Source organism: Helianthus annuus, chromosome 11 (assembly GCF_002127325.2).
Source record: "Helianthus annuus cultivar XRQ/B chromosome 11, HanXRQr2.0-SUNRISE, whole genome shotgun sequence".
NCBI lineage: Eukaryota > Viridiplantae > Streptophyta > Magnoliopsida > Asterales > Asteraceae > Helianthus > Helianthus annuus.
The window spans coordinates 48,343,629-48,367,440 of NC_035443.2; the positions used below are offsets into that span (position 1 = coordinate 48,343,629).

Sequence of the window (23,812 nt, forward strand, 5' to 3'; positions counted from 1 at the left end):
TATTTTATTAAGTATGTTGGTAATCTAGTGAACATATTACTTGTTGGATAAAGCTAGAACATGGTTTATAAATATGCCCTCAAGATCACCATTCTCTCTCATTCAAACAACATCAACAAGCAAAACTCTCTCCTCCTACCACCACTCACGGCCGCCCCCTCTCCACCACACCACCACCACTTCCAACCATTGTTCAATCATTCCTCATACATCCAAAGGTGCAAGGAGCTATACAATCAAGCCCGGTGCTCTCAAAAGTGCAAGAGCCGCTCTAGATTTCTTTTATCCACCACATTTACATCTTGTTTCTTCCCTAGCCTTGAGCTAGTAGTAAGTGTCTCTAATCATCATCTTGATCTTGTTTATGGTGGTTAATAGTTGATTTAATGGTTAAAAATTAAGAACACTAGCTAAAGAACACAACTTAAAGTCTTGAACATAATTGATTAATGGTGGATAAAGAAAAGATATGTGTGTAAATCATGTAAATCTTGTATAGTTGTGATTATTTGGTCTTGTTTGTTACTAAAAGTGGGATGGATCATCATCTAGACATACTAGATCATGTTCAAGAACATGAACTAGTAGTATGTTAGTGTTAGAAATGTGAAAGATGATGAAACCATCCACCATGAACTTGAAACTTGAATAAACATAATTTTTCTTATGAAATGAAGTTGTAAACTTGTGGATCTAAAGATCTACAAGTGGTTTTTCGGAAGAACCAAGCGGAAAATACTAGTTTTGTTAAAACCCGGATACTTTATGAACAAGAAGCATTTATAGTAACAAAACAAGTGTGTAAACACTTGTGTAACAATGAAATTTCATAAAGAAATATTTTTGTAAATCTTGACTAGAAGCTGTGAAACTTCAAGTTCTTTAAAAATAAAGTTTTCAAGAATTTAAACTTATTTTTAGAGATAGCAAAACCTACTAAATGTGTTAGTGATTTACTACATATTTTTACAAAACCTTCAAGTTCATGAGTTATGGTTTAGTCTTATTTTTGTCAAGTTTGATGAATAAGTGTTGTATGTTGTTGATTGGTAAATTGGTTGATTGATTTTACAAAAAGAAAAAGATATGCTAAAAGCATGGACACCTCCAGTTACAGAGGAAACTCTGGCGAATTTTTTCGAGAAATATAACACTTAGAAATATTTTTCTAACAAATATTTACAAACCTATTTTTAACTTGGTTTTCAAAGTAAAATTCGCCATGATTTTTGTTACAAAAATAACCAAGTATCGGAGGTGGATTTTCGTAAATAAAACTTGTTAAATATATATCTGGAATATATATTTTATTAGGGTAAAAATAATATCACTTGAAATATCATAAAAATACGACTTCCAAAATAATATCAACGCGCTCACAAAAATAAATATTTAAGTTATATAAGTATTGACATACAACACGAACTTTAAAAATATAACTTATGTATTTTTCGGAAAAATACTCTTATTAGAATATTTTCGGTGAAATATTATTTTGGGAAAAACTTAAGGAATAAAATATAATATTTTTGGGAAAAATATATATATTTTGGAAATTAAAACATTTTAAAAAAAGTAATTAAAAATATATTTTTCAAGTGAGACTTAAAAATATATTTTCGAAATTATAAAACACACATGTATTAATACCCCCATCCTTGGGAAGGAATATACTTATTAAATAATTAAGAAGTGTAAATACGAAATAGTTGTCTAACTATTTCCCAAAAACGTTAAACCTTAAGCCAAGGCACGGCCGTCCGTCTAATAGAAGTTAGTACGTGTAGGTCGTCACACATCAGGTTGATTTGGGACCGACTATTTCGAGATGCACTTCTGTGAGTTCATGTCCCCCTTTTCTCTTAACTGTTTTCAGTTTTATAACTTCGGGGGTGAAATACATGTTACATTTATTTGGAACATTTTTATACATGGTATGGTTAGCTTAAGGAGGGTTAGGACGTACAGATCATGTGAGTGGTGGGTACAACGCTTAAAGCCATTAATCCTCGTAGTTAGGACCGAGGGACACAAGAGTGATAGATCTATTTGGGTGTAGCGAGCCCACACCCGTGAGGCCGGGGAGGCCCATATTGGTGACTGTGTCTTACAGCCGAGGCCCGGTACAAATTTGCTAGGTTTGAGTTTTCCTGCATCACTTCACACATACCAGTGGCTTTGCAAACCAGTGGTGATCTCTTTTTCCTTAATTGCTACATACCAGGAACATTTTTACTTTGGGACGTACACTAATGTTTTATAAACATACTCACTTTTACATGAACTCGCTCAACTTTTGTTGATTTTTCAAATTACATGTATTTCAGGAAATTAGGGATCTGGCAAGGTATGCTATGTCATCAAGCTGCGTAGGATAAATGATGTCATCCGAGTTTAGGGATTGTGACTTTTGCCTGGACGAGTCACAAGTCTTAAACTGTGTTTTTAATTCATGTCTTAGGGTTGTGTCGTATGAACAAGATTTTTATTATGTCATGTTGTAATTTCGTTGCATGTGTCGACTTTTGAAAACAATGTTGTCGTGTTTTATTTTTAAAACTTGAATTAATGGATGATCATCATGGTTTCACTTTCATGTAGCTTTGTTGTGATTAAGCTATGGTATTAAGAAGTCACAACAAATAAACTCACGCTTCCGCAAAGCCAGGGTGTGACAACCTAACTGTACGAACTGAGGTCACTGTGGGGAAATACCTCAACATATAAATGGAGTTGCAAACTTCCTAGTCCATTCCTACTTAAAATCAGTGATATCAAGAGAGGTTAAGCATATGGATTGTAATGATTTGTAAATCACATATGTTAAAGAGAAGTGGGGTAGCTTCGAATGAATTGGGAGCACAATTCCCAGAGCTCTCGCAGAACCAGGATGGTATTCCATGACCATAACGGACACAACCATGAGGGATTAGCCAGACCAGGAAGAATAATGTGTGATGTGTAATAATGTCTAGGTAAAAAGGGGTTGGTTCAAGGACATCGCGTCTACTAAGCGCTAGGAGACTAAGTATATGTCATAAAGGAGGGTTCAAAGGGAAACCTGCCTATCCTGCATTACTTAACCGCTGAAATCTTATCGTGACACTTGAGTGTATAGGACGATCCCCATTCATGTGGGGGATTGTTGGAAATTTTATAAATAATATTATATTATGAGTTAATATAATGATTATTTAATAATTAAGCCAAGATGAATGAGAGATCTTCAACATTAAGTTTGTGTGTTGGAACCATAAATATGTGGGAAATTGAGTTTGTCCCACATAGGTGGAGAGATAAATCTTTTGTGGATTTATACTTAGAATTCTCTACACGAATGTATTCTTGTGTGACAACTCACACCCAGCGGTAGCCAGGAGGGTGCGAAGCACCCGACACGCGCCCGTGCACGCGCTCAAGCATGGGACCGAGACGAGGGCGATGGGCGCAATGTGGCGCTTTGATTGCGCACTTTGCACTTCGCACGCTCGAATCGCCGCTTGGAGTCGTCTTTACCATTTTTTAGATGCGGCTTGGTTCGTGTGGTGTGGTCAGCTAGAGACTATTCAAGTTCCTACCTGTCAAGTGATTAAATCTCAGAATTCATTGTGCCATTGAATTCTAGAATTTATTTTTCTTGAATTTTGTATTCAATGGAGACTTATCATTTCGAATTCTAAGCAGTTTATATCAAAGCTTTGTGCTTTGTTTTAGATACACAGAGAATAGAAATTCGTATGGTTCATAGCACACACACTACTTCCACAAAATTTCCTAACTTCGCATCCCTAAGAACTCTTGTTTCAGGTATTTTTTTCAGGTGCTTGGCTATCCCCGACAGTACAATCTGCCCTGGCTGTTGTACCCTGGGAAACAGACGGGTTCACCTGGGTGGCCCGAAATCTGTTTTAAAGGAAGCGTGATCTTCACGTGCCTGAAGTGTGCTATATTTTTTTATGTATATTTTAAGCCCTTTAACACTTTTTAGCCAAGTTTTAAATTTATAAAACACGATATTTACTAACACTAAACACACATATGGGCAAGTGCACCTATCGTGAGCGTAGTATAGTGTTGGTAAGATACCAAGGTCGTCCAAGGACACAAGAGCTTTTAATACCGGTTTATCCTCAACGTCTAATCAAATCAAAAGTTAAAAAAAGGTTTTTAAACTAGAAAAATAAAACTAACTAAAATGCTGAAAAATAAAATAAAAGTAAAAACAGATAGACAAGATGAATCACTTGGATCCGACTCGTGTGTAGTGTAACCTTTGATTATTTCCGCACTTTTGCACTTTTTAAGAGATTATCTTAGTTATTGTAGTAGGCCTGTCTTTTGAAGGTGACGTTACCCTCAACCCAGTAGTTTGAGTCAGCAAGGATACAATCCTAAAGGGTCGGATTATTGAAAGATAAATTAAGTTATTAATGCGTAATGTGGTAGGCCCCTCTTTTGAAGGTGATGTTACCCTCGGCTAAGTAGTCTGAGTCAGCAGGGATACAGTCCTAAGTAGCCGGGTTAAAGTTTTAATAGTAGCTTACATATGAGGGGATCAAAGAGTTTGGACCCCCGACCAGGTAGCCAACATATCTCCATATAGACCGTGGAGATATGAATGGTGAAAATCTTTTATTTTATATAGACAGTAAAATAATGCCAAGACACCACGGACAAACGATAAGGAAGAATCACCTTCAACATAAGAAACTAGTTATTAAAGTCATTAATACATAACCAAGTAAAAAGTGCGAAAAGATTAAAAATAAAAAGTATTACACTAGACACTTGTCTTCACCAAGTGATGTAAGAGACTTAGGCAAACATGTCCTTTGATTGTCAAGAACTCTTACGATCAATCTTGGATCCCGAGATGACTCACACACTCTATGATGGATGATGGTGTTGTGGTGGTGGTGGTGGGTGGTTGAAGTGGGAGAGAGGTGGTGTGCCAAGGGATGGTTTGCAAATGAGCCAAGCACCCCTATTTATATCCTGAACAGCAGCTCGGGCATGGCCCCGTGTCCATTGGGCACGGCCCCGTGTCCATCCTCCTTCTCTTTCTTCATTAATTGTAGTTTGTCTGCATTAGTTGACCACGCCCCCGTGTCCGCTGGGCACGACTCCGTGTGCAGAAGCGTATCTATACTATCAAGATTTCCCTAGATTCTATGAATCTTAGAGTTGACCACGGCCCCGTGTCCAGTGGGCACGCCCCCGTGTTCAGCCTTCTGTTCTCTTGTTTTGCTTGGGAAGATGCTGTTGGGAGGTCGGGCATGCCACGTTTGTTCCTTTTCTTGTATTTAAGTTAGATTTGGCTGCCTTTTTGCTTCTTTTGTTCATTTGAGCTCATTTAATCCTGAAAGTACAAAAGGAAGACAAAAACACACTTTTTCCAACATTAGTACTAAAAAGGGTTAGTTTTATGCCACAATTGATGTAAGTTATATGTTGCATTTTGTGCACATCAGTCACCGTTGTTTTATGTTTTCTTTATTTCTTTGTAATCTGTTCTTGGTTAGTTTACATTTTGTATTGTATTTTGTTTCGTTTTAGTTTACTTCTTGTTTATGTAAAGTAAGCCAAATATTCATTAATAAAATTGTTATTTATTTTATTTTGTGAACGGATGTCCTACATTTCCCACCCATTTTTAAGTTGAACAGAATCCATGAATCAGAAACTCGTTGTTGAACAAATTTTGATGTTGGAGAAAACGGAGATGAATGATGAGCTGAAAATTGGGGGATCTGATTTTAAGTGAAGTGATGGTGGCTGGGCAGGTGTGTAGGTCCACTTGAATGATCAAGATTAAACCTACTTCCTTGTTTGTTAACACACTAACGAGTGGGGAATCCACGAAAGTATGCAAACCAAAGCAAAATGGAACAAACACAAAGTAACCAAAGATTCACAACTTTGATTAAGCGAAGAGAATCAATATACACATACACACAGTGTTTACAAGTTTCACACAAAACTCTCTTAACTCTCTTAACTGAACTGTGAAACAAATGTATCCTTATATAGGCCCCAATACCCAGTACACTACGAAGAAGACTGAAAACTGGTTACGAACAATGAAAAGTCCAACGAAGACTATAAGTCTTCGTGGACATAGTTGCGAACACTCAAAAGGAACGAACCCTTATCAATGCCACGAACCCTTAGTCTTCTTGGTGAACCCTTTAAAGGCAACGAACCCTTGAGGGTTCGTGGTAATCAACACTATTTACAAACACTTAACTGTTCGTAGACTTCACACAAAAATGATTTCAATATATCCATGTGACATCATCATGATGATGTCATGCTGATGTTAGCTCGTGGCGCTTCGTGCTTCGCGTGTCGAACTATGGGGCGCACGACGGAGGAATGTCGCCAGTGGCAGACCCAGGATTTTTTTCCTATGGGTTCACTTTTTTTTGTTGGTCAAACTTTTACAACCATATGTTAGGGTTTTCGGGTTGGGTCGGTTAGGTCGGGTCAGGTCAGGTCACTTTTTCTGGCGGCCAACTTTTTTGGTTCAGTTCTTGATCAGTCTCTTTAAATTCATAAATCATATAACTGAAAATGAAACTTGAATGCAGTGAAATTATTTTAAACTTTGAAACTTGAGAATAAACTAACACCAACGATCATTTAATGTTTTAAAGTTAAAAAATCAAACTAATAGTACATTACACGTTAATCACCCGTCATAAGAAGTATAAAGTTTGGGTATTATTTTGATCCAACTTCAAATTGAACCTATTCAATACTATCGTACTATAAGATTTGGTTATTGATATCAACATCTTTGTATATTTAGACTCCATATTTATATAACAAATTATCATCTAAAAAAAACCCTATTTTTATTCGATCATCTTTTTACTATATTATAAAAAGTTTATATCTATTGATTTCACCCATCTCCTGCCCCGCTCACCTATTCTTAATTTGCGATTAGGTTGCTTTTTTTTACATTAAAACTAAACTAATTGAGAATAAACTAATAGCAAATTAAGAATTTGAAGCTAATAAACAATTTCAAAGTTAAGTTGAAACAATTATCTCTTTGGTGAAATCCGAATCTGGCTCAAAGCTAAAAAATCAAACTGTTTGGAATGGGGATTTTGTCAGTGTATGGGGATTGTCAGTAAAAATGAAGTTTCAGGGAAGGGAATGAGAATCCGGAATCGAATTGGGAACCTCCTTCTTATAAAGGAGGCGACACATAAAGGAGGCGATACACCACTGAAACAACTGATAGGTTTTCTAATGGGTTCACCCATTATTTATTTATGGGTTCCTTCTATGATTTCTTTATACGTTTTCACTAAAAATTTCAAAACGAATGGGTTCCTGGGAACCCGATCTTTGATTGTAGATCCGCCCCTGAATGTCGCGACATCGGGCTTGAACCATGGTTGCAAAAGTCGTTAGGCGCTCCCTAGTCGGTCGACCGGGGAGTTGAGAGTACTCGGCCTAGGCGGAGAGTACACGGGGAGTACTCGGACATGTCAAATTATAAAAAAAAATAGTTTTTGGAAATTAAATATGTCAAATAACATAAATTTACTAATATTTATAACAAAATACATGAAATTGATATTCATCCTTTAATATGATAGGCATATAAATTAATTTTATTTTATTATAAGTCAAACTCGGCCCGAGTTGACCTACTAGATCCGATTTTGGCCGACGTTGACCGCATTTGATCGATTCCGAGTAATTAGGCGGGGTTGAAGAAAGTTGCCTCGGCTGCCTACCTTGTACCGACTACTCGGGGAGTACTCAGCCCTAGAGACCTTGTTTTACAACCATGGCTTGAACCGAACTGAACTGAGTCAAACCGAACCGAACCGAACCGAACCGAGTCGAACCGAACCAAGCCGCATCCACAAAGTGCATCAACAAACTCCCCCTTGGATGCTGCTTGTGATGGTTCGATCTTCACATGTTATCGGATCTTTAGACGTCTTCACTTGAAACAAACAGGAGGTGCATCAACAAACTCCCCCTTGAATGTTGCTGGTGAAGGTTCGTTCTTCATGTTGTAGGATCTTCAAAGTCTTCACATTTCACAAACAGGGATTGTATCAACAAACTCCCCCTTGAATGATGCTCATGAATCTTTTGATCTTCAATACTTCAGATCCTTTTGGTGTTGGTGTTGGTGTTGATGAGTGGTCAGCTGCAACTCGATCATCTTGATCCTCTGATTGCATCAATGTCGTCTCTTCATTCCATAGCTTGTCATCTTACACGTTCTCTTTGCCTTTAGCTAGTTTGGATGCCCAATCTGTACACACAACATAGCTAAACGCGTAATGAGAACAACCGCTTGGAATATAGACAACATAAACAAATGACACACATGAGACCAACTCTCAATCAAACACCGACCGACAACAATTTGAAAGTTGAAAAATTTTGAACAATTTAGGTTTTAACTTTCAAAAGTAGCCAAAGTTTGACCGTTTATGAAGGTGCAATTGTTTTCCGGCTTACAATCAGGTTTAAGGTGGTAAAGACTCGAGATCCAACATCGTATAATAAAAAATAAATAGAAATAAAATCTTTTTGGATTTTATAAAGTTTATATTAAAACACACCTAAAATCTTTTTGGAATTTTTGAAAATTTTTAGAAATAAGATGAAAAGCAGTAAATAAATATATACAGAGATGCAGAAACCGAAAGCAGTAAATAAATATTTACAGACATTCTTTTTGTGAGTTTCGAGGGTCAGAGAATCATATCAGTGTACGGTTACGCCAAAACGCTCTTGTTGTTCAGTTAGATAATATTAAGATAAGCATCCTATAACGATTATCGCTATTGTTGTCCACTTAAACTCAACTTATCAGATGTACTCGCGATTAGGGAATACATTAAGGTATGATTTATACTTACCGACCGGTGTTCATCCACACACGACACATTCCCCTATCAAGGTATGCACGAGAGTTCATCTTACTGGTGAGTATACCATTTATCATCTGTTTTCAACGTATATGATGTGAGATACTCACTTATTTTTGGATGAATACAAGCCCTATGTGATAAAATCACTTATTGATGAGGAACTTGATATTCGATGCATGAGGGCATAGGAGCAAGTCCATGAACAGGTTAGTACCATCGTACAGACAAAGAGACGAACTTGACTCCCGGGTAAACTGTGATATTTTATCACTTACTGATCGGGACATGTGATTGTTTATCACTTATTGAGGTCGAATGCATCATGTATTATATACATGTTTGTATGATATTTACACGTATGTATGGTATCATGGAAGATCTAGACTTGCGTCCCCGTTGTTTTCCGGTAAATGAAACAACCATGATACCCAGATGATAAACAGCATAAAGACCACGTATCTCAGAACCTCGGCAATCTATCAAACGAAATTTCGGTACCAGGACCATATTCCAATGAGCGGTTCCCACGGTTTTCAGTCAATTTAGGTTTATATCACACTACACACTTTAAAATGATTGTGATCCTTCCGATACATCTTATATAGAGCTGCTTATCGTTTTTCATTTTAGGTTCAAAGAGGTTTCGACAGATGATGCGTGTCGTGTGTTATATATTTTTATATATATTTTTAGCTCTTTTTAACACTTTAGTCAAGTTTTAAATTTATAAAACACGATATTTTACTAACACTAAACACACATATGGGCAAGTGCACCCATCGTGAGCGTAGTATAGCGTTGGTAAGATACCAAGGTCGTCCAAGGACACAAGAGCTTTTAGTACCGGTTTATCCTCAACGTCTAATCAAATCAAAATTTTGGAAAAAGGTTTTAAACATGAAAATAAAAACTAAAAATGCTGAAAATAAAAATAAAATAAAAACAAATAGACAAGTTGAATCACTTGGATCCGACTCGCCTTTAGTGTAACCTTTGATGTTTTCCGCACTTTTGTACCTTTTAAGAGATTATCTTAGTTCTTTTGAAGGTGACGTTACCCTTTACCCAGTAGTTTGAGTCAGCAAGGATACAATCCTAAAGGGTTGGAATATTGGAAGATAATTAATTAAGTTATTAATGCGTAATGTGGTAGGCCCCTCTTTTGAATGTGACGTTACTCTCGGCTAAGTGGTTTGGGTCAGCAGGGATACAATCCCAAGTAGCCGGGTTAATGTATTAATAGTAGTTTACATATGAGGGGATCAAGCCATTCGCACCCCCGCCATCCAATACCAGTGGTATTGAAGGAGGTCCTAGTAAGCTTGACCCAGGTCCTTGCAGGATCTATACACTTAATAAGGCAAGAAACTTACCAAACCATTCCCTTAACCCCCGGCCAGGTAGCCAACATATCTCTATATAGACCGTAGAGATAAGAATGGTGTAAATCTTTTATTTTATATAGACAGTAAAATAACGCCAAGACACCACGGGCAAATGATAAGGAAGTTTCACATTCAACACAAGAAACAAGTTATTAAAGTCATTAATACAAAACCAAATAAAAAGTGCAAAAAGATTAAAAAACAAAAGTATTACACTAAATGCTTGTCTTCATCAAGTGATGTAAGAGACTTAGGCAAACATGGCCATTGATTGTCAAGAACTCTTACTATCAATCTTGGATCCCGAGACTACTACACACACTTTATGATGGATGATGCATGATGGTGGTGGATGTGGGTGTTGTGATGGTGGTGGAGTGTGGGTGAAGTGGGAGAGAGGTGGTTTGCCAAGGGATGCCTTTAAAGTGAACCAAGCACCTCTATTTATAGCCTGCACAGAAGCCCGGACACGGCCCCGTGTCCATTGGGCACGACCCCATGTCCATCCACTTTCTCTTTCTTCATTAATTGTAGTTTGTCTGCATTAGTTGACCACGCTCCCATGTCTGTTTTAAATTTATAAAACACGATATTTTACTAACACCAAACACACATATGGGCAAGTGCACCCATCGTGAGCATAGTATAGTGTTGGCAAGATACCGAGGTCGTCCAAGGACACAAGAGCTTTTAGTATCGGTTTATCCTCAACGTCTAATCAAATCAAAAATTTAGAAAAAAGGTTTTAAACTAGAAAAATAAAAACTAACTAAAATGCTGAAAAATAAAATAAAAATAAAAACAGATAGACAAGATGAATCACTTGGCTCCGACTCGTGTATAGTGTAACCTTTGATTATTTCCGCACTTTTTCACTTTTTAAGAGATTATCTTAGTTATTGTAGTAGGCCCCTCTTTTGAAGTAGTTATTGTAGTAGGCCACTCTTTTGAAGGTGACGTTACCCTCAACCTAGTAGTTTGAGTCAGCAAGGATACAATCCTAAAGGGTCGGATTATTGAAAGATAGTTAATTAAGTTATTAATGCATATTGTGGTAGGCCCCTCTTTTGAAGGTGACGTTACCCTCGGCTAAGTAGTCTGAGTCAGCAGGGATACAGTCCTAAGTAGCCGGGTTAAAATATTAATAGTAGTTTAACTTATGAGGGGATCAAAGAGTTTGGACCCCCGCCATCCAATACCGGTGGGTATTGAAGGAGGTCCTACTAAATTTGACCCAGGTCCTTTGCAGGATCTATACACTGAACAATGGCAAGACTCTTACCAAACTGTTCCCTTAACCCCCGACCAGGTAGCCAACATACCTCCATATAGACCGTGGAGATATTGAATGGTGAAAATCTTTTATTTTATATAGACAGTAAAATAATGCCAAGACACCACGGACAAACGATAAGGAAGAATCACCTTCAACATAAGAAACTAGTTATTAAAGTCATTAATACATAACAAAGTAAAAAGTGCGAAAAGATTAAAAATAAAAAGTATTACACTAGACACTTATCTTCACCAAGTGATGTAAGAGACTTAGGCAAACATGGCCTTTGATTGTCAAGAACTCTTACGATCAATCTTGGATCCCGAGACGACTCACACACTCTATGATGGACAATGGATGATGGTGGTGGATGATGGTGTTGTGATGGTGGTGGGTGGTGGGTGAAGTGTGAGAGAGGTGGTGTGCCAAGGGATGAGTTGCAAGTGATCCAAGCACTCCTATTTATAGGCTGAACAGAAGCTCGGGCACGGCCCCGTGTCCATCCTTCTCTCTTTCTTCATTAATTGCAGTTTGTCTGCATTAGTTGACCACACCCCCGTGTCCGCTGAGCACGACCCCGTGTGCAGAAGCGTATCTGTACTATCAAGATTTGCCTGGATTCTGCGAATCTTATAGTTGACCATGGCCCCGTGTCCACTGAGCACGGCCCCGTGGTGGGCGGTGGAAGCTTCTACAACTTTGTCTTTTCTGCTGACACTTGGGCAAGCACGGGGCGTGTTCGGCCTTCTGTCTTCTTGATTTTGCTTGGGAAGATGCTGTCGGGGGGTCGGGCATGCCACGTATGTTCCTTTTCTTGTATTTATGTTAGATTTAGTTGCCTTTTTGCTTCTTTTGTTCATTTGAGCTTATTTAATCCTGAAAATACAAAAGGAAGACAAAAACACACTTTTTCCAACAGTAGTACTAAAAAAGGGTTAGTTTTATGCCACAATTGATGTAATTTATATGTTGCATTTTGTGCACATCAAATACCCCCACACTTGAATCTTTGCTTGTTCTCAAGCAAAACTCTTTATAATGTGGCTTTACACTCCCAAATGGAATGGGTAGAAGAGAAGGTTTTTGGGCTTGTCATAGAGTGTCGGGATTTCCAAGATTCTTTATTAAGTTTTATTTTTATTTATTTACAATCCTATTCGTCATGATTTATTAAAAATATTTCATAAGATAAATTACTTATTAGGGCATAACATCCCTTTTTTTAAAAATTCCATTTATATACGAGTTCACATACCTCACGGGGGATCACTCAACACTCGGCCGAAGGTGTATTTTTAGTGAATCACTCGAGAGCGGCATGGAACTTACTTCTACCATAGGCTTGCCAAGCAATCAATCCTCCTCCTTTTTAACTATATACCTTTGTAAATATCAAGAGGACTTTTTGGGTGAAGGTTTAGGCTTGGGCTAAAGGTAGGTGGTTGGGTTAGTAGTTAGTAAAAGGGCGAAAAGCGTAAAAAGCGTCGGATTTCGTAAGACTCGATATTTTGAAAACTTTTTTTTTTATTTTGATGAAGTATTTCCTTCAAACAAAGTTTTTTTTTTTTTTTTTTTTGATAAACTTGTTTGTTTATTTCTTTGACTTCATCATTTTTTTTTTGAATCAAGTCATACTAAAAACCGAGCTTTGTTACTAAAATAAAGGGTTTAAAATGAAAAAGGGTTTAGGTGGGTAAAGGTTGTTTGGTTTGGGTTATGAAACGAAAAAGTTTAGGCTCAAAGGGGTTAACTAGGGGGATTTTGGGTAGGTGGTAAAAACAAATAATGGTGTAGAAATAAAAAGGGTTATTCCTAAAGCCTCCATCATTTACTTACTCGGGTTTAAGTTGGTAAGGACCGGGAATGTATCGTCGTGGCAAGTTCTAGAGTTGTAAGAACCAAGCGGCTATTCACACAAGAAACGAAAAATAAGCATTTAGTTTAAAGATATGTATTTGTATGCTCAATAAAGGCTCAAAACTCACTTTTGTGGGAATGGGTTTTTATGTGATCAAGTATATATAATCAAATTTTAACTAAGTTTGTTATGTCGTTTCATAATTTTCTTATGTTGGTTCTTTTTATCACGACGCTATCGGTTGTAAATTTGTAAAAATATAACCTTTTTAGAATTTTGAAATTCCCAACTTAAACTTAGACAAGTAAAAAAAATGAAAATTTTTGAAAAAAAAAATTTGGGGTGATTAGCGGTTCCAATAGAGTTTTGTGTAAGACTTGTTAATTAGGACTTGCAAGATTCAAGGTTTTAGCATCCCCCCACACTTAAATTACACATTGTCCTCAATGTGTCCCAAAAATAAGTATTTAGGTTGATTGAATATGTAAAAAGGTGTGAAAAGCAAAATTTTCTGTTACTGGGCGTCTGGACACAGCCCCGTGGTGTCCGGGCACGGCCCCGTGTTCAGGTGCCAATAACAAAAGTTTGTAAAAAGAAACAGAAGCCTGGACACGGGGGCGTGTTCAGTGAGCACGCCCCGTGTCCAGTTTACCTGAACTGGGCATTTTCTGCAGATTGTGCAGCACGGGGCCGTGTTGGGCGGGCACGGCTCGTGCTGAACTTGCTGTAACGAAGAAAAATTTGTCGGATGGCTTTGTTTTCGTGCATGGGTCACTGGTGCAAGTTTCCCTTGTTATCCTTCACCATCCTGAGTGTGCTTTTACCTATTACAACATCATCCAAACACCAATTTAACTAGAACCATCATTTCATTTAAGTCATAGAGAGAATTACATAATCTAAAAAAGTTAATAATTTAGATAAGTAGGTTAAACGAAGCACAAGAAGCTTAAACCAAGAAGTTCTAGCCTAAAAGTTATTCTAATTAGCAAAATTTCTGAAAAGATAATTCTCTCGGTTGGATGCGGCTTTGAAGAACTTCTTTTTCCGGGCATGGGTTCCTCACACGTCGGCGAGCCATTCGTCTATCTCCCTTGGGAGGAGAAAGACGGGCTCATTTGCATCGGTTTGAGGGGGTGCAACTTCCACCGGGACTTCTTGTAAATCTTCAAGTGGAGGCTCCGCTGGAATGTCATCCCATCCGGTAGGATTGTTGACTCCAAGTGCTAGGTTCCAATCTTCTTGAGGGAGGATTGGCTCCATGGGAGGTGTTACAAGAATGTTTAACCTCTAGTGCAAGAGGTTAATTTCTTGAAAACTGTTTTCCAGCCCCACCGTAAGATAATTTATTCGGTCTATTAGGACCTCCTCTACCGAAGTCATCTCGTCGAGAGCTTCACGTAATGCCATTAGTAACATACGAGAGTTGCTTCAATTGATGACCTTCTTTCCCTTCGACTGTTTCTGGAGTGCGCAGAAGAGGTTCCACTGTTTTGACTAGACATTCTACATAAATAAACCAAAAATAGTTCATTTTAATGAAACAGTTCATCGGGCACAGCCCCGTGTTCACCTTTCTGCAGATTTTTGGGACAAGGAATCTTGGAGTTTCAAGTTATTTTTCCAACTTATGAAGCATTTTTGAACAGAAATAACTTAAAACAGTGTTGTACAACTTATTTTTAGCAAGATTCCTTGGACAAAAATCTAACAAACGTCACAATAAAGCTTGGGAACAAGCTTCAATGGAGGTGTTGAGGCAAGAAAGATGAAGAAGAAGGCAATGAATAAAAGAGGAAAGGACAAGATGGTTGTTAAAACCTTCTTTTAGAAAATACCTAGGATGGTAAGTGAGAAGATCCTTTCAAATCTCTGTCCCTAGATGGTCCAAATGTGCAGGATTCTTGGCTGCATTTATAGAAAACGACAGCATGCTGGACACGGCCCCGTGTCGGCTGGACACGGCCCCGTGTGCAAACGAGATCCTGACACATTTTGTTCGTATTCTGACATAAAGTCAGAAAGGAATCTTTTGGCGGACACGGGGGCGTGTTGACCTGGGCACGGCCCCGTGTCGAAAGGCTGATTATGAAGTTTGTCTATTTTTAAGGAACTTATCCGGATCGAGCAGTTCCTTACTGGATGGAACAACCCCAAAGTGCCTAAGATACCTTAATTGCTCTAGATTAAGACGAGAACGCAAGAGGTTGTCGGTGAGGGTGATTCCTATGCTAAATGTAGGTGGACAAGTCCAACCCTTTCCCGGGCTCTCGTTAAAGAAGGTGTATGCCAAATCGCTCAGGTCTATATATGCATCGAACGAAGTCGACGGGGAGTCCTTCATGGCACAATCGGCACAGGGACGACTATCGCTCAAGTCCTCGCTAGAGTTGGAGGTAATATCGGGGACATCGGAGTTGTTTGAATGCGATCTCAACAATTTTTCTTGGGTATTGTCTTGAGATGAATTAATAAAATCCATCCTAAGTTCTTTTAACCAATTAAGAATTAGATCTTCCAATTGAAATAGTTCATCAAGAAGCATTTCTTTTAGAAGGTCCGGTTGAGCGCATTCGAGGGAGAGATAGGGATTATTTTTACTTTCGCCCGTCTTAAGGCTACAGGAAAACAATGGGTCTATATAGTGGGGCTTATAATTTAGAAAATAGCATTCTAATTCTTTATGAGGGCCACCACATATTTGACGCCACGTACCATAAGAGTGCCGAAAGTAAAAAATTATCATTATCACTCATATTTGTGTCAGAAATTACCAACCATCGGGATTTTACGGTTCTGTTTTCAGTAACTGAATCTTGGGCACGGGGGCATGTTGAGTGGGCACGGCCCCGTGTTCAGCTTACTGTCTAACTTAAAACAGGATTGCCAGTTCCAATGATTGGGCACATGGCGTGTTCAGCAGGCACGACCCGTGCTGAGTTCTGCAAAAGCTGAAAAATTAAGAAAATCCTAAAAAAACAGAAAAATTTAGAAAAATTGATTAGGCCGTTCATTCCTAACTTTCTTAAAATCCTTGTGTCCCCGGCAACGGCGCCAAAAACTTGATGCGAGTTGGTGTGTATATGGAATTAAGTATATTTTAAGCCCTTTTTACACGTTAGTCAAGTTTTAAATTTATAAAACACGATATTTTACTTACACCAAACACACATATGGGCAAGTGCACCCATCATGAGCGTAGTATAGTGTTGGCAAGATACCGAGGTCGTCCAAGGACACAAGAGCTTTTAGTATCGGTTTATCCTCAACGTCTAATCAAATCAAAAATTTAGAAAAAGGTTTTAAACTAGAAAAATAAAAACTAACTAAAATGCTGAAAAATAAAATAAAAATAAAAACAGATAGACAAGATGAATCACTTGGCTCCGACTCGTGTATAGTGTAACCTTTGATTATTTCCGCACTTTTGCACTTTTTAAGAGATTATCTTAGTTATTGTAGTAGGGCCCCTCTTTTGAAGGTGACGTTACCCTCAACCCAGTAGTTTGAGTCAGCAAGGATACAATCCTAAAGGGTCGGATTATTGAAAGCTAATTAATGAAGTTATTAATGCATATTGTGGTAGGCCCCTCTTTTGAAGGTGACGTTACCCTCGGCTAAGTAGTCTGAGTCAGCAGGGATACAGTCCTAAGTAGCCGGGTTAAAATATTAATAGTAGTTTAACTTATGAGGGGATCAAAGAGTTTGGACCCCCGCCATCCAATACCAGTGGGTATTGAAGGAGGTCCTACTAAATTTGACCCAGGTCCTTTGCAGGATCTATACACTGAACAATGGCAAGACTCTTACCAAACCGTTCCCTTAACCCCCGACCAGGTAGCCAACATACCTCCATATAGACCGTGGAGATATGAATGGTGAAAATCTTTTATTTTATATAGACAGTAAAATAATGCCAAGACACCACGGACAAACGATAAGGAAGAATCACCTTCAACATAAGAAACTAGTTATTAAAGTCATTAATACATAACAAAGTAAGAAGTGCGAAAAGATTAAAAATAAAAAGTATTACACTAGACACTTGTCTTCACCAAATGATGTAAGAGACTTAGGCAAACATGGCATTTGATTGTCAAGAACTCTTACGATCAATCTTGGATCCCGAGACGACTCACGCACTCTATGATGGACAATGGATGATGGTGATGGATAATGGTGTTGTGATGGTGGTGGGTGGTGGGTGAAGTGTGAGAGAGGTGGTGTGCCAAGGGATGAGTTGCAAGTGATCCAAGCACTCCAATTTATAGGCTGAACAGAAGCTCGGGCACGGCCCCGTGTCCGTTGGGCACGGCCCCATGTCCATCCTTCACTCTTTCTTCATTAATTGCAGTTTGTCTGCATTAGTTGACCACGCCCCCGTGTCCACTGAGCACGACCCCGTGTGCAGAAGCGTATATGTACTATCAAGATTTGTGTGGATTCTGCGAATCTTATAGTTGATCACGGCCCCGTGTCCGCTGAGCACGGCCCCGTGGTGGGCGATGGAAGCTTCTACAAGTTTGTCTTTTCTGCTGACACTTGGGCACGCCCCCGTGCTCACTGAGCACGGGGCATGTTCAGCCTTCTGTCTTCTTGATTTTGCTTGGGAAGATGTTGTCAGGGGGTCGGGCATGCCATGTTTGTTCCTTTTCTTGTATTTATATTAGATTTAGTTCCTTTTTGCTTCTTTTGTTCATTTGAGCTCATTTAATGCTGAAAATACAAAAGGAAGACAAAAACACACTTTTTCCAACATTAGTGCTAAAAAAAGGGTTAGTTTTATGCCACATTGATGTAATTTATATGTTGCATTTTATGCACATCACCCCCGTGTTGGGAAATAGAAGCTTCTACAACTTTGTCTTTTCTGCAGACCCTTGAGCACGCCCCTGTGTCCGCTGGGCACGGGGCGTGTTCAGCCTTCTGATCTCTTGTTTTTGCTTGGGAAGATGCTGTCGATGGGTCGGGCATGCCACGTTTATTCCTTTCCTTGTATTTATGTTAGATTTAGCTGTATTTTTGCTTCTTTTGTTCATTTGTGCTCATTTAATCACGAAAATACAAAAGGAAGACAAAAGCACACTTTTTCCAACATTAGTACTAAAAAAGGGTTAGTTTTATGCCTCATTTGATATAATTTATATGTTGCATTTTACACACATCAAATACCCCCACACTTATCTTTGATTGTCCTCAAGCAAAACTCTTTATAATGTGGCTTACACACCCAAATGGAATGGATAGAAGAGAAGTTTTGGGCTTGTCTTGAGTGTCGGGATTCCAAGATCTTTATTAGGTTTTATTTTTATGCTATTTACAATCCTATTCGTTATGATTTATTTAGAACGTTTCATAAGAGAAATTACTTATTTGGGCATAATATGCCTCTTTAAAATTCCATTTATATACAAGTTCAAATACCTCATGGGAGATCACTCAACACTCGGTCGAAGATGTATTTTTGTGAAACACTCGAGACCGGCATGGAACTTACTTCTACCATATGCTTGCCAAGCAATCAATCTTCCTCCTTTTTTACTATAAACCTTTGTAAATATCAAGAGGACTTGGGGAAGGGTTAGGCTTGGGTTAAAGGTAGGTGGTTTTAGGTTAGTGGTTAGTAGAAAAGGCGAAAAGCGTAAAAAGCGTCGGTTTTCGTAAAACTTTTTTGTTTTTGTGACTTTTTATTCAAACTAAACATTTTTCAAACAAAGTTTCTTTTTAGGAACTTGTTTGTTTATTGCTAAACTTCATTCATCATTCTTTTTTTTTTTTTTTGATAAGTAGTGTCACATGAAGACCGAGCTTTTTACTAAAATAAAGGGTTTAAAATGAAAAAGGGTTTTGGTGGGTAAAGGGTGTTTGTTTTATGGGGTTAGAAATGAAAAGGTTTAGGCTCAAAGGGGTTAACTAGGGGGATTTTAGGTAGGTGGTAAAAAAAAGAAAAATAACGGTGTTGAAAGAAAAAGGGTTAGTCCTAATGCCTCTATCATTTACTTACTTGGGTTTAAGTTGGTAAGGACCGGGAATGTATCGTCATGGCAATTCTAGAGTCGTAAGAAACCAAGCGGCTATTCACACAAGAAACGAAAGATGAACATTTAGTTTAAAGATGTGTATTTGTATGCTCAATAAAGGCTCAAAACTCACTTTTTGTGGGAATGGGTTTTTTTTAGTGTGACCAAGTATATATAATTAAATTTTAACTAGATTTGTCATGCCGTTTCATAATTTTCTTATGTTGGTTCTTTTTATCACGACGCTATCGGTTGTAAATTTGTAAAAATATAACCTTTTTAGAACTTGTTATTCCCAATTTAAACCAAGACAAGTAAAAAAAATGAAAAGTTTTTTGAAAAAAAATTGGGATGTTTAGCAGTTCCAATAGAGTTTTGTGTAAGACTTGTAATTAGGACTTGCAAAGTTCAAGGTTTTAGCATCCCCCCACACTTAAATTACACATTGTCCTCAATGTGTCCCAAAAATAAGTTTTTAGGTTGATTGAATGTGTAAAAGGGTGTGTTAAAAACAAAAATTCATGTTACTGGGCATCTGGACACGGGCCGTGGTGACCGGGCACGACCCCGTGTTCAGATTGCCAGTAACAGAAAGTAACACGCCCCATTTCCAGGTACTTGAACTGGGCGTTTTTCTGCAGATCATTGAGCACGGGGTGTGTTGGCTGAGCACGGCCCGTGCTGAACTTGTTGTAATGAAGAAAAATGTCGGGAGGCTCTGTTTTTGTGGATGGGTTATTGGTTCAAGCTTCCCTTAGTATCCTTCACCATCCCGAGTGTGTTTTATTCCTGAAAATTAAAACTAAACTAGAAAGCATAAAGGTTTATCTAACTAAACTAAGGATAGTTTCGCGGAATGCCTCCGTGGTGGGCCACGTTTATAAGGGTCCTTGGCTAGACCCAAAGCCAGTCATATGTTACCCAAGTGGGATGGTTTGCATCCCATGTTGCACCGTCGGAGAGCATCATCCAAACTTGAGTCTATGACTTTCATGTAGTTGACCGGGTCGTCATCTTCTACTCTTTTCCCCACCCCAAACTTCATCTCCTTGTCCCCAACCCTCAATGTTAGCGTCCCACCATTCATGTCTACCATTGCGTGAGCCGTGGCCAGGAATAGTCTTCCTAATATAAGTGGCACTTCGGTATCTTCCTCCATATCTAGTATGACAAAGTCGGCCGGGAAGACAAAGTCTCCGACTTTTACCAATAGATTTGCGGCGACACCTGTGGATATTTAATAGACCTATCGGCGAGTTGTATGCTCATTTTTGTAGGGCTTGTTTTCCCTAGGCCGAGTCGGTCGAACATTGATGGGGGCATGAGGTTGATGCTAGCCCCAAGATCAACTAGTGCATTGCGTATGGGTGTTTCCCCAATCGAACAAGGGATGGTAAAGCTTCCGGGATCGTTCTTCTTTTGTGGGAGTTTGTTGAGTAGCAAGGCGAAGCATTCTTCGCTTAAATTTACTAACTGCAATTATTCGATTTTCCTTTTGTGAGTGAGGAAGTCCCTCATAAATTTTGAATATTTAGGCATTTGAGTTAGGACTTCGACAAATGGAATACTAACATGCAATTGTTTAAGTAAATTTATGAATTTTGTGAATTGCTCATCGGTCTTTTGGCGAAGTAACCAACCGGGGTACAGTACCGGACGAGTCTTGGTAGGCTCTTGATTTGGAGGAGTCATCTCTTTTTGGGGTGTCGGTGAAGTTGCAGTTTGGTTAGACGGGCTCTTATCGGTTGGAAGTATCGGAGCCTCCTCGAGACCTACGGTACGGTTTCTCAATGTGATGAGATGTACTTGCGCCTTTGGGTTGGTTTCGGTATTACTGGGTAATGCGCCTTGTGGTCTCTCGGATAAATTTTGAGCTAGTTAATTTCATTGTTTTTCAATGTTTTGAATACTAGCTTGTTGATTTCTAAAGTTCGATTCCAGTTGTTGATATCGATCCGAGTTTTTCTTGTCGGTGTCGGAGATGAGGCGAGAGATAGTATCTTCAAGCCTCTCTCGTCCCCCTTATTGTTGTTGAGAGAAATTTTGCGCCTCGTTTCTTCGTTGTTGAAAGTTTGTTCGTTGGTTTTGATTTGGTTGGTTACTACTATTGCCGGGTTCTCTCCAACCAAGGTTAGGGTGGTTACGCCACCCTTGGTTGTAGGTACCCGTTGGAGGACCTAACGGCCTAGGTCTATTATCAATGTAGTTTACCGTTTCAGTTTGATTATCCATTTCTTTCATACAACTCCAATTTTCACGTGGTCCACCACACCCTTCACAAGCCATAACCGAGGCCGTTTTTGCCATTTCTAACTTTTTGATTTTTGAAGAAAGGGCCTTGATTTGGGCTTGCAAAGAGGTGCTTTCATCAACCTTATGGGCGCCCGGGGCAATAGATTATGTGCCTCGGGGAGTGTGCCACTGAAAATTGGTTTGAGCAATTTCCTCAATTTGATTATAAATTTCATTTGGGCAACGGTTACCTAAAAGTCCCCCGGAGCTAGAGTCAAGTGTTTGTCTTGTGTGCGGTAGTAATCCATTATAGAAAGTGGATACTTGTTGCCATACCGCAAGACCATGATGAGGACACTTTCTTAGTAGCTCCTTGAACCTTTCCCAAGTTTCATATAAGGATTCCCCGTCCTCTTGTGAGTATGTATTAATTTCAGTCATTAATTTAGCCGTTTTAGCAGGAGAAAAATACTTATATAAAAACTTTTGGGCTAGTTCATCCCAGGTGTTTACCGAACCAACTGGGAGGGTATTAAGCCAAGCCTTAGCTCGGTCTTTTAGTGAAAATGGAAACATTCGGAGGCGGATGGCGTCATTTGATGCTCCGTTGATCCGAAACGTATCACATATTTCCAAAAAGTTGGTAATATGTAAATTTGGGATCTTCATCCGCAAGCCCGTGGAAAGTTGCGGAGTTTTGGAGCATTTGGATCAAATGCGGCCGATGTTCGAAGTTGTTGGCATCGACATTCGGCGCATTGATAGCGGCGCCAAGATTACCTACAGTTGGTCGTAGGTAATCCATGAGGGTACATTGATCCGCCAATGGAAGTGGGTCCCCCGAAACTTTCTCTTGGTTTTTAGCTTTAAGTCTTTTTCTTAGAAAGCGTTCGGGTTCGTCTAGAGGTTCTTTTATGTCCCTACTGGAACTGGAGCTCATACACTGCGTAGAAAGTTCGGGTGCGGCGCCTGGGTTCCAAGTCCTGCAATAAAAACAAAAAGAACGTTGGTCAGAAGTTTAACCACGGCCCCGTGCTCAGATGAACACGACCTGTGGTCGGAGTTACAGTGATTGTTTCCCGGATTTCTGTTACCGGAGAGCTCGACACGGCCCCGTGCTGCGCCAACACAGCCCTGTACTCATCTCTTTGTAACTCGGAAAATAAAAACTGCCAGTAACAATGCTTGGCACGGCCCGTGTCCGACCAGGCACGGCCCCGTGCTGCAGTCTGCAGAAGCTGAAAATTTAAGAAAAATCCTAAAAAAAACAGAAAAATAAGAAAAACGATTAGGCCGTTGATTCCTAACTTTCTTAACATCATTGTGTCCCCGGCAACGGCGCCAAAAACTTGATGTGTGTCGTGTGTAATTTATTTATATATATATTTTTTGCCTTTTTTTAACACTTTAGTCAAGTTTTAAATTTATAAAACACGATATTTTACTAACACTAAACACACATATGGGCAAGTGCACCCATCGTGAGCGTAGTATAGCGTTGGTAAGATATCGAGGTCGTCCAAGGACACAAGAGCTTTTAGTACCGGTTTATACTCAATGTCTAATCAAATCAAAATTTTGGAAAAAGGTTTTAAACATGAAAATAAAAACTAAAAATCCTGAAAATAAAAATAAAATAAAAACAGATAGACAAGTTGAATCACTTGGATCCGACTCGCCTTTAGTGTAACCTTAAGATGTTTTCCGCACTTTTGTACTTTTTAAGAGATTATCTTAGTTATAGTAGTAGGCCCCTCTTTTGAAGGTAACGTTACCCTCAACCCAGTAGTTTGAGTTAGCAAGGATACAATCCTAAAGGGTTGGAATATTGGAAGATAATTAATTCAGTTATTAATGCGTAATGTGGTAGGCCCCTCTTTTGAAGGTGACGTTACCCTCGGCTAAGTGGTTTGAGTCAGCAGAGATACAATCCCAAGTAGCCAGTTTAATGTATTAATAGTAGTTTATATATGAGGGAATCAAGCCATTCGCACCCCTACTATCCAATACCACTGGGTATTGAAGGAGGTCCTAGTAAGCTTGACCTAGGTCCTTGCAGAATCTATACACTGAACAAGGCAAGAACCTTAACAAACCATTCCCTTAACCCCCGACTGTAACAACCC

General features: G+C 38.9%; 1 non-coding gene across 1 annotated transcript; it reads left to right on the forward strand.

Annotated features, from left to right (window-relative positions):
- Positions 1–22,026: 22,026 nt before the first annotated feature.
- On the forward strand, positions 22,027–22,133 carry LOC118484397. Its single transcript, XR_004873508.1, has one exon. It is a non-coding gene; the product is annotated as a small nucleolar RNA R71 (small nucleolar RNA).
- Positions 22,134–23,812: the final 1,679 nt, after the last annotated feature.